This window comes from Coenobita brevimanus, chromosome 67 (genome assembly GCF_032717465.1).
Source record: "Coenobita brevimanus isolate Jiangsu-jjx chromosome 67, ASM3271746v2, whole genome shotgun sequence".
Lineage (NCBI taxonomy): Eukaryota > Metazoa > Arthropoda > Malacostraca > Decapoda > Coenobitidae > Coenobita > Coenobita brevimanus.
In genome coordinates, this window is record NC_137020.1 from 29,920,915 (window position 1) to 29,931,947 (window position 11,033).

Genomic DNA, 11,033 nt, shown 5'->3' on the forward strand with positions numbered 1-11,033 from the left:
GGCAAGATAGGGTAGGGTGAGACTGAGGCAGGGTAGGATAAGATGGGGTGAGGCAGGATGGAGTGAGAGTGGGGAGGTGTTAGGCAGGATGAAGGGAGAGTAGAGTAGGGTAGGGCAGGGTAGGAAATGGTGGGGGAGGGAGGGTGAGATAAGGATAAGGTGGGTGTGAGGTAGTGGGGGGAGTGTGTTATGGGATGAGGGAGTGTAGGGTAGAATTTGGCAGTCTGAGGGGTGATGCAGGGTGAGGTAGAGAGAGAGAGAGAGAAGTTAAGTTAGAGAAAACGAGGGGTGAGGCAGACGATGGAATGAGGGATGAGGCAGGGTGGGGTTGAGTGGAGTGGGGAAGAGCAGTGTGGAAGGTGAAACAGTGTGTGATGAGGAATGAGACAGGGTGGGATAGAGGGTGGTGGGAGGTAGAGTAAGTTGAGTAGAGAGGCTTGGTAGAATGAAGGGTGAGGCAGGGTAGAGTGGGTATGGAGGAATGCAAGGTGGGGTACAGTGAACTACCTTAGGAATACAAAATGAGTTCAAAAGACAGAAGCAGCAACAAACCTAATGCTCCTTTTAGCACTGTGTTTTTTTCTTTTTTCTTTTTTAATAGATAAGACTGGCTATGATATCAAATTCCGTGAGATAATAAAGATAAGGATGGCAGAGTAAGAAGGCCACCACTTGACATCCATCCTCAGCATAATAAAAATAAAAACTATAAATATTTAACCCAGAATAATGTACATATTAAAAAGGAAATTACCTGATCATACACTTTACAAATTCCTTCTAAAATATGAAAAAAAAATTATACATTAACTCAAATTCGTGTACATTTTTAGAAATAATATTAATTTCTTATACACTAACAGCCCTATATTTTTATCTCCACAGAAATAACCAAAGTAATTATAGTAGTTATCATGTACGTTAATTATATATTCATTACAGTTTGTTTTATATCCGTAACTATCATTCCCTTCATTAACACACACACACACACACACACACACACACACACACACACAAGCCATCAAACGACCTACACAAACATTAATACACAATGTTTTAATCACTATCTCGTTTGTTTTAAAAGCTGATGCGGTAATGAAATGTCACGTGTGTTTTAGTGTCAATTGATGTTATTTCGTACTGTAAATGAGAGAGAGAGAGAGAGAGAGAGAGAGAGAGAGAGAGAGAGAGAGAGAGAGAAATTAGAAGTGCAGTGTTTAGATTATACTGTGGCCATTATATTGATGTTTTTAGGGTATTGTTTGATAGATAAAAATATAGATGGATAGATGGACAGACAGACAGATAGACAGATAAGACAGATAGATATAGATAGATGGATAGATAGACAGACAGATTTTGCTTGTAATAATTTTCTGTTTATTTTTGTGATAATGATGGACAGGAAAGAGGAAAGGAAGAAGTTGGAGTATGGAAAAAGAGAAAGTAAGGAGGAAAAGAGAGGAAAAAGAGGGAAAAACACTGGAGAGGAGAGAGAGAGAGAGAGAGCACGAATTCAATCCATACCGTTATCGTAACCTCGAAAAAAAAAAAAAAAAGTTTATTGCAAATTTAGAGAGAATTTTTGCAAGACTTCGAATGGTTTATAAGAATTTGTCAAAAAAAGTAAAAATAAAAAAATAAAAAAAAAAATTGTCACCACGTACTACTAATCGGAAGTCGAAGAAAAAAAAAATGAGGAAATGTTGGTAATTATAAGAGAGAGAGAGAGAGAGAGAGAGAATGTAATGAATCTTTTTTCAAATCTTAAGAGGATTTATATAAAAAATAATATTTTGTATTGTATCTATAGATGATGATGGTTAGTTGTAAGCGAGTGAGATGATGATGATCATGATGATGATGATGGTGGTTGTGGTGGTGATGGTGGTGAAAAAACTGATGATAACGGTGATGATGATGATGATGGTGGTGGTGGTGAAAAGAATGACGATAAAGAAGATGATGACGATAACGAAGATAATGATGATGGCAGTGGTGATGATGAAGGTGGTGGTGGTGGTGAAGACATGATAACGATGATGGTGATGATGATGATGATGATGGTAACGATAATAATGATAACGATAATAATAATAATAATAATAATAATAATAATAATAATAATAATAATGATACACCTAACCTCTCCACACCAACGCAAAAAAAAAAAAAAAAAAATAGCTTTCACAAATCCTAGCTGTATGTTATTAGCTTTTTCACATTTAGCTTTACACGAATATTTTTAGCTGCTCTACCTTTTAAACCAATTATTCTTTATTTAATTATTTTTATTTTTATTGCTTTTATATCCTTGCTTTTATTAAATTTGTTCGATTGCATGATAGTATTTGAGTTCCAGTTTTTAGCTATTTATTGGTTTTATTATTATTTATCTGTCTATCTATCTGTCAGTCTATCTATCTATCTATATCTATCTATCTATCAATCCATATATCTGTCTATTTACATCCATCTGTTATCTGTCTATATGCATATTTCTCTATTTCTCTCTGCGTGTCTGTCTAATTATGTGTCTGTTTATCAAGTTGTCGATCCTTCAGCCTCCCTGCCTGTCTCAGTCTGTCTTGTCTGTTGGTCTGTCTAGCACTCTTTGTCGGTCCGCCTGTCTGTCCTTTATGTCTGTCTCAATCTGTCTGTGTCTGTCTGTGTCTGTATGTGTCTGCTTGTTACGTCTCTGTCAATCGATGTGTTTGTGTTTTTTATGTCTGTCTGTCCATCTATCTATCTGTCTGTCTGTCTGTCCATCTATCTATCTGTCTGTCTGTCTCGCGGCCCTTTTAGTTCTGCAATAATCTTCCATTCTTTTTAAGTAAAATTCTTTCATTTCTCAGTATAACGTAAACCAATTTGTATATTTTTCATCGTGTTCTTTATAATTAATTCATTTCTGTATTTGATATTCATGGCTTTGTAAAAATGCATATAATTCATCTAAAAGACTAATTAAGATTCTCTCTCTCTCTCTCTCTCTCTCTCTCTCTCTCTCTCTCTCTCTCTCCCCTTCCTCTTCCTCCTCTCTCCCTCCTTCCCCTTCCTCCTCTTCATTTTTCTTTCCCTTTCCTCTCCATTTCCTTCATTTTTCACAAGTTCTCATCTTCCTCCCCATTTCCCTCCCTAAGCCCTTCCTCTCATCTCTCCGCTCCCCTTCCTCCTCCCTTTCCCACCCCTTCTCTTCTCCCATTTTACCCATCCAATTTCCTGTTTCTCTCTCTCATCACATATGCCATTGCTTCTCTTCTTCTGTTTTCCCTTTTCCTGTCTCATCTCTTCATCTCTCCCTTGCTCCCCTTTTCTTCTCTCATTTTCCTTCTTCCTCTCTTTATCTCTCTCCATCTCTTCTCTATTTTTCCCTCCCTTACCCTTCACTTATTTCTCTTTCCTCTGATTTTCCTGTTTCTTTGGTCAGTTTCACCAAGATCTCTCGCGTCTCCTCTTCTGCTTTCCTCTCCCCGCCTCCATTCTCTCAATATATTTTCCTGTTTTCCTATTTCCTTTCTTCATCAGTTTTCCTATCTTTTTCCTCCACTTTTCCCTCCTCTGCCAGTTTCCTCTCCACTCCTCCATCCAGTTTTCCCTCCTCTTCTCTCCCACTTTTCTCTCCACTTCTCCATTTTTCCATCAGTATCTCCAACCCTTAATATCCTCTCAGACCCTCTTTCTGTCACTGAGAGAGAGAGAGAGAGAGAGAGAGAGAGAGAGAGAGAGAGAGAGAATTTCATGTTAATAATAATGATAATAATAATAATAATAATAATAATAATAATAATAATAATGAATGTCTCACGTAGTGGAGGGAATAAGGAAAAGGATATTTTAATCAGTTTCAGTTATACGTTAGAAAGTCAGAGAAAAGTCCCCCCCCCCTCTCTCTCTCTCTCTCACACACACACACACACACACACACACACACACAGCATATATAACTAGATCAAAGGAACGCAACCACGACACCACCGTCCCATCACAAATGTCACCTTCTGACATATCGAAGCTTTCCATCCATCCATCCATCCATCCATCCATCAAGTCCTCATCCATCTTTCGTCCCTCCATTTCTCATCCATTCATCCTTCATCCACTCCTCATTCATCTCTTCATCCTTCATCCACTCCTCATTCATCTCTTCATCCGTCCATCCATCCATCCTTCATTCATTCAACCATCCACTCATTATACTAATCTTTCATTGATCCTTCCATCCACGCACTCATCCACTCCTCAATCATCTCTCGTCCGTCCATCCACTCATTCATCGTTCATCCGTCCATCCATTCATCCACTCATTCACTCCTCTTTCATCCTTCATCCGTCCATCCACCCATCTATCATTCATCCATCATTCATCTCTCATTCGTGCATCCACCCACTCATCCATCCATCCACTCATCCACTCATTCATCCTTCATCCATCCATCCATCATTCATCTCATTCGTGCATCCACCCACTCTATCCACCCACTCATCCATCCATCCATCTGTCCTTCATCTCTCGTGCATCCACCCACTCTATCCACCCTCTCATCCATCCATCCACTCATCCACCACCGCCTCCACCCATTCCATTTAATTTCGTCGTACCCTGAGAAGCCAGTCCAAATATTATCGCTCAGAAGAAGTATATATATATTACATTTCTCTTAATAAAGCTAATTTTCCTCAATATTTTTCGTCAATATTTACTTTCGATTTCGTCTTTCCCTGTGGATGGGTCGATTTTTTATATTTTTTTCTTGAAATTGAGTTACCTTATTAAATTTGTGTGTTATTAATTGGGTGACTTTTTCTTGATTTTATTTTTTTTCTTGATATTGCATCACTCATATTTTTTTTTTTAACTGATTGCTCTTTACGTTTCATATTTTTCTCGATATTGAATTAGTTATTAAATTTGGGCTTAGTGACAGATAGTCAATTATGCAGAAAAACACAAACATTGATGTGTAGAGAGACAGACAGACAGACAGACAGACAGACACAGACAGACAGACAGACAGACAGACAGACCGTACCATTAATAAACAAAAACAAGCCCATGCCATGAATAAACAAACAGAAAAAACCAACTGATAGATAAACAGATAGATATACCTCCACCCATCAATACCATCTACCTACGTCTCTGTCTTTTCCTTGAGCAATATTGAGCCTTAATGGGGCGTGCATAAGGGCGATAATAGTATATGGAGCGTGACCAGTACCACCACAACTGCTACCACTACTGCCACAACAACAACTACCACTATTACCACAACAACTACTGCGACCACAACAACTGTTACTACTATCAAACTGTTACTAATACAACCACCACAAGTACCACAACATTTCTTACTAGTATCACAGCTACTGCCACAACAACAACCACAACTTCCAAAATAACGATTACTACTCTCACAGCCACTACTAAAACAACTACCACCACAAATACAACAATAACTACCACTCTAGTACCACAACAACTACCACACAAGCACCACAACAACTACCACACAAGTACCACAACAACTACCACACAACTACCACACAACTACCACAACAACCACCACCACAACTATCACAACAACTACCACAAGTACCACAAACACTACTACCACCACCTCAACTAGCAAGACATTTTTACCACCACAGTTACACCTACTACCACCACCGCAGCAACCACCACCAAATTTACAAGTACCATAACTTTCCCTTTAAGCTCAACCACATCTGCAACCACAAATACCACCACATTCACCACAACTACCACATCAGCTACAACAACCATTACACTTCGCACCACAGCCACTCCATTTCCCCCTGTCTCTTCTCTCCTTCCTTTTTGCTCCATTCCTCCACTCCATCCTATCATTCTTCCTTTCTTTCCTCCATTCTTACTTTACCTTCCTTCCTTCCATTTTCCTTCGTCCGTCCATACCCTTTCCTACTTCCTTCCTTCCTTCTCCTCCTCCGTGCTTCCCTCCATTCTTCTCTCCTTTCCTCCCCTTCCTTCCCTCCTTCCCTCCACTTTACCCAGGCTAACAGAACAATTTGCCTCGTCAGTTATGGTCGCTAATTTTCTCTCTCTCTCTCTCTCTCTCTCTCTCTCTCTCTCTCTCTCTCTCTCTCTCTCTCTCTCAAAACACGCCTCAGAAAATGTGTGGGTAGAGGGAGGAAAGGAGGGAGGAGGGAAGAAGGAAGAGGAGGGAGGGAAGAAGGGAGGAAGAGAGAAAGAGAGCATTGTGTGAAAGATAGTTTGTCTCCGGCCTTATCTCTCTGTCTGGCGTGCTCTCTCTCTTTCTCTCTCTCTCTCTCTCACTCTCTTTTTTCTTGGGTTTCCTCTCTTTCTCCTTTATCGCTAAATCTCTTAAATTCCGTCTTAGCAGCAGAAGTAAATGCGATCCATCTCTCTCTCTCAACTGAAGGGGATAAGAATGCTTGTAAGGTTGATGCCAAACCGACTAAGCCACTGAGTCTCCGTCTTTCCTTTTTCCTCTCTCTTCCCCCTCATATTTTTTCCTCTCTCGCTCCCTTCCTCCTTTCATTTTTTTTCCTCCTGTCTCCCTCTCCCTCCTGCTTTACCCCACCGAGTTGCCTCCCCTTTCCCTCTTTTCTCTCTCTTCCTATTTTCTTTCTTCCTCCCTCCCATGTTCTCTCTTCCTCCTTCTTATACACTCCCTTCTTCCCTCCTCTTCTCCCTCTTTCGCTCCCCCGTTCCCTAGTTCCCTTCCTGATCTCGCTCTCCCTATTTCCAACCCTTCCTTCCTCCCTTTGTCCTCCTCTCTTCCTCCTTTCTTCCCTCCCTCCCTACCTCCATTCTCTCTCTCTCCTTCCTCTCTGCCTCCATTCTCTCTCTCTTCTTCCTCCCTTCCTACCTCCTTTCTCTCTCCCTTCCCTCCTCTCCATCTCTCCTCTCAGATGTCTCGATATGTACACACAACTCCTCCTTCTTCTTTAGCCTTCATGCGAAACCTTCCTTTTCCTTTGACAGCTCATACCGCTTTCTCTGACTCACTCTCTCACTTTCTCTCACTCTCTTTCTTTGTTACTCATGGCGTCTTCTTCATCTTCTTTTGAAAGCCCTCTGATTCATCGCCCGCACACTCACTTTCATACAACCTCATTCACTCACGCACGTAATTTCTCACTCACTCACTCTACCCATTCTCTCTCTCTCTCTCTCTCTCTCTCTCTCTCTCTCTCTCTCTACCACCACGAGACGATTTTATCCCACTTTGTTAATGGGACTTAGAGGAATTTTTATTACAACACCTTGATTACTATACCTTTTTCTTTTTACATTATTAGATCACCTGTTATACATCTTTCCTAATCAGACTATCTCTAATAAACCTGTCTTTAATCTGTCTCCAAATTAAACTATCTCAAATCTGTCTTCTAATCAAACTATCTCTAATCTGTCTCCTAATTAAACTATCTCTAATCAAACTTTCACTGATCTGTCTTCTAATCAAACTATCTCTAATCAAACTCTCTCTGATCCGTCTTCTAATCCAATCATCTCTAATCTGTCTCCTAATTAAACTGTCTCTAATCTCTGTCTCCTAATCAGGCTATCTCTAATCAAACTCTCTCTAATCTGTGTCCTAATCAAACTGTCTTTAATCAACCTGTCTCTAATCTCTCTCGTAATCAAACTGTCTCTAATGTCTCCAGATCAAACTGTTTCCAATCAAGCTGTCTGTAATCTACCTCCTAATCATCCTGTCTCTAATCTCTCTCCTAATCAACCTGTCTCTAATCTGTTTCCTAATTCAACTCCCTCTAAGCCCCTCGTTGCTGCTACGTCTTTTATAATTCATGCTTGCTAACGTCGGCAGTTATATGCTGCTATGGATATATTTTAGTCATTTAGTTACGTTTAATTTTACTATTGCTACGCCCAGGTAATTGTATAAAACTAAGGTTATTAATTGTATACTTTCGACGTCGTATTTTTTCTTGCCATCAGTAGACCACCTTTGTTCAGTCTGGGTATACCTTGTTGTGAAAGAGTTAAATTTGTCTTTAACCCCCTCACTATAATGGTCTTTTATATATTCTGTTCTTGCTGACGTTTGATTATTTTATTCAGCTTGTCCCGTTATCTCGACGCGTAAGGAAGCTCCATAACACCTTTTCCCAAAATATTTTGCTTATTACTCATTACTGCCCTTTCTTGTGTTATACAGTTGCTTCCAGTATCGCCATCCCCTGCATAGATAACGTACAAAAAGATGTTAACCAGCCGTATCCAAAAATAAATCGCTAAGGAAGAGGTGTAAGGTATTTTATTCTTGCTACCACCAGTTTTAATCAAGGCCGTCACAGATGATGATATTAAACAAGCTAGAACTAACACTAAAATCTGTCCCCACATCCCCTCATTACTATTTCATATAATAACTTCTATCTCAGGCTTCCCATTTAATGCAAAGCGTCAAGCCATAAAGGTATTCGGGAGGAGTAAGAGGTTCGGATCTCACCGCTACACCAAAGCTCACGGGTTCGGATGCTTCGTGTGGGTGATTCGCATGACTCCACGCCATACCCCCCTCCCCTCCTCTCCCTTGTCGTCCTCTCCTCTCACCTCCCTTTCCTTCCCTCCCCCTCCACCACCCCTCCCCGTCCTCCTCCCTCCTGATCTCTTGTTCTTTTCTTCCACCCTTCGTTGGTATACTATTTTTTCCATTAATTTGCTCTAGCTTTGTGTTTTATTTTTATCTGTAATCCCTACCTAGTATTATCAGTTCTTCTCACACCTATCCACCCTTCATCCATCCATCCTTCCATCCAGACGTCCATGTATGAGCGAGGTGGTGGGGGAGGGGGATGTGGTAGGTAGGGTAGCGGGGAGAGGAGGGGGGAGAGCAGAGGGGGAGCTACCCACGTCATCACTCAGCCGTCTCACCACCTACCACATCGACTCGTGGCAACTGTTTATATTATCTTATTGTGTTGCGCTGGTATTTTCACTCAAGCGGCGTTTGTTTTGCGTCCACCAGGCTCCCAGGATGCTGCAGCGTCCGTGTGGGTGTTGCGGGGTCTGTGTGTTGCGGGAGGGAGTAGATGGACGACGATAAAGACGGAGATGGAAAGCGGAGGCGAGAGGAAGGTAAGTCTCATGTCGGCACCTGCTGTTGTTCGTCCACCTTAACTTGGCGGAGATTATCGGCCTTTTGCAGCATATTTCCCGTAGCCCAGGTGCATAATAGGACAATACAACGGCTCCTCATCCTTTCTTTAGCATTTCATCGTGATTAGCATCATAATCTGTTGTTCATATCTTGCTACAGTTCGCCATTGGAGACAGTTACTGCAGTTTTAGGCCAAGTTAAGGTGGATGGATTTGTATTTCGATTTTCATTTGAATTTCGTATGGCATTCACATTTTTTACTATTTATTTTGTGATGGCTATTCATGTATTCGTATTATATTGATCATACATCATTAAGGTATTGCAAATTTGAGAAAGAATATAGATCCTTTTTTTTTCTCATGAGGATTCTCGTACTCTTACTCGTCCAAATTAACGTGATCTATTTTTAATCTCCATTGACCTAGAGATAGTGTGACATAAACCAAATAGGACGTTTTGTTACTTCATTTGGGTAGTTGCGAGCCTTCTAGCAGTATGGGAAAGGAAGCTGGGAGTTGACTGGTGTGTGGGAAGAAAGAAGCAATGTGTGGGGTGGGGAGAGGCTGTGTATGGTGTGCTGGTGTGAGGAGTAAGCACTGACAGGTTGGTGCTGGTGTTGGAAGAGGCTGTGTAAGTGTAGGGAGAGGCAGGGTGTTGTGTGGTGTGTGGCATTCATTATGTTCGTGGATTACATCAGTTGGTACAAATATACACGAGAGAGAGAGAGAGAGAGAGAGAGAGAGAGAGAGAGAGAGACAGAGACAGAGAGCACGTGACAAGATGGGATGGGGGGCGGGGGGAAATTGAATACAGTACCTAGGTCTTCTTTCTCATCTGTTATTATCCCCATTGAACTAAAAGAGCCTTGGATCTACGTACCTTGTGTGAACGAAGGTAAATTGAGTTAGGATGGTGATGACCCTAAATGGTATGTCTAGTTAGGTTAATAATCAGTATGGTGGTCTGGGAGGAGTAGAGTTGATAGTTTAGAGGAGGAGGGGAGTGTAGGTATATGGAAAAGACAAAACAAAAGTGAAAAATTAGAAAAAAATGAAGTACTTTTTGCCATCATATCTTTCACCTGCCCAGTATTACGAGTTTGTGGGGACGTGAGAATCAGTGACTAAGCAACTATCAAGTGACCTGAAAATCGCCCCCCCTTCCCCTCCCTTCTCCTGCCCATCCCCTCCTTCCTCCTCTCCTCCATTTCATCTCCCTCCCCTCCCCTCCCCTCCTTCTCCTCTCCTCTCTGCCCTGCTCTTCTCATCTCTCCTTTGCTTCCGCTCCACTTCTCTCGTCCCAACCCCCTGGCCTCCCCCTTCTTCTCCCCACCTTCCCGCCTCCCTCCCCCTCCCCCTCCCTCGCCCTCATTTCAGTCCCTCCATCTCGTTTCCCCTGCCCTCCCTTCTTTGATATTCCCCTCACCTCACCCCTCTTCCTGTCACATCCCCTTATCTACCCTCACCTCACCTTTCGCTATATTTTTGACTTCTTCCTTCCCCCCTCTCCTCCTTACATCTTCCTAACTTTCCACCGCTCTTCCTCTCCTCTCCTCTCTCTCCCCTCCTCTCCTCTCCTCTCCTCCCCTTTCTTCTCCCCGTCCCTTCCCTCCTCTTCCTCCTCCTTTCCCGTCCTCCTTTCCTCTTGTCTCTTGCCTTCATTCCTCTCCTCTCATTTTTCCTCCCATCCACTACTCCCCTCCTCTCCTCTCCTCACCTCACCTCACCACACATCTCCTATCCTGTCATCCATCCCCTTGTCCTCCCCTCTCCATTCTGCCTTTCCCCCTCTCCTGCGTCCTCTCACATCCCCCCCCCTCACTTCCCTCCCATCCTCCTCCTCTGAATCCCACAACACCACACCACACCGCACACCACTCTACTCGACACT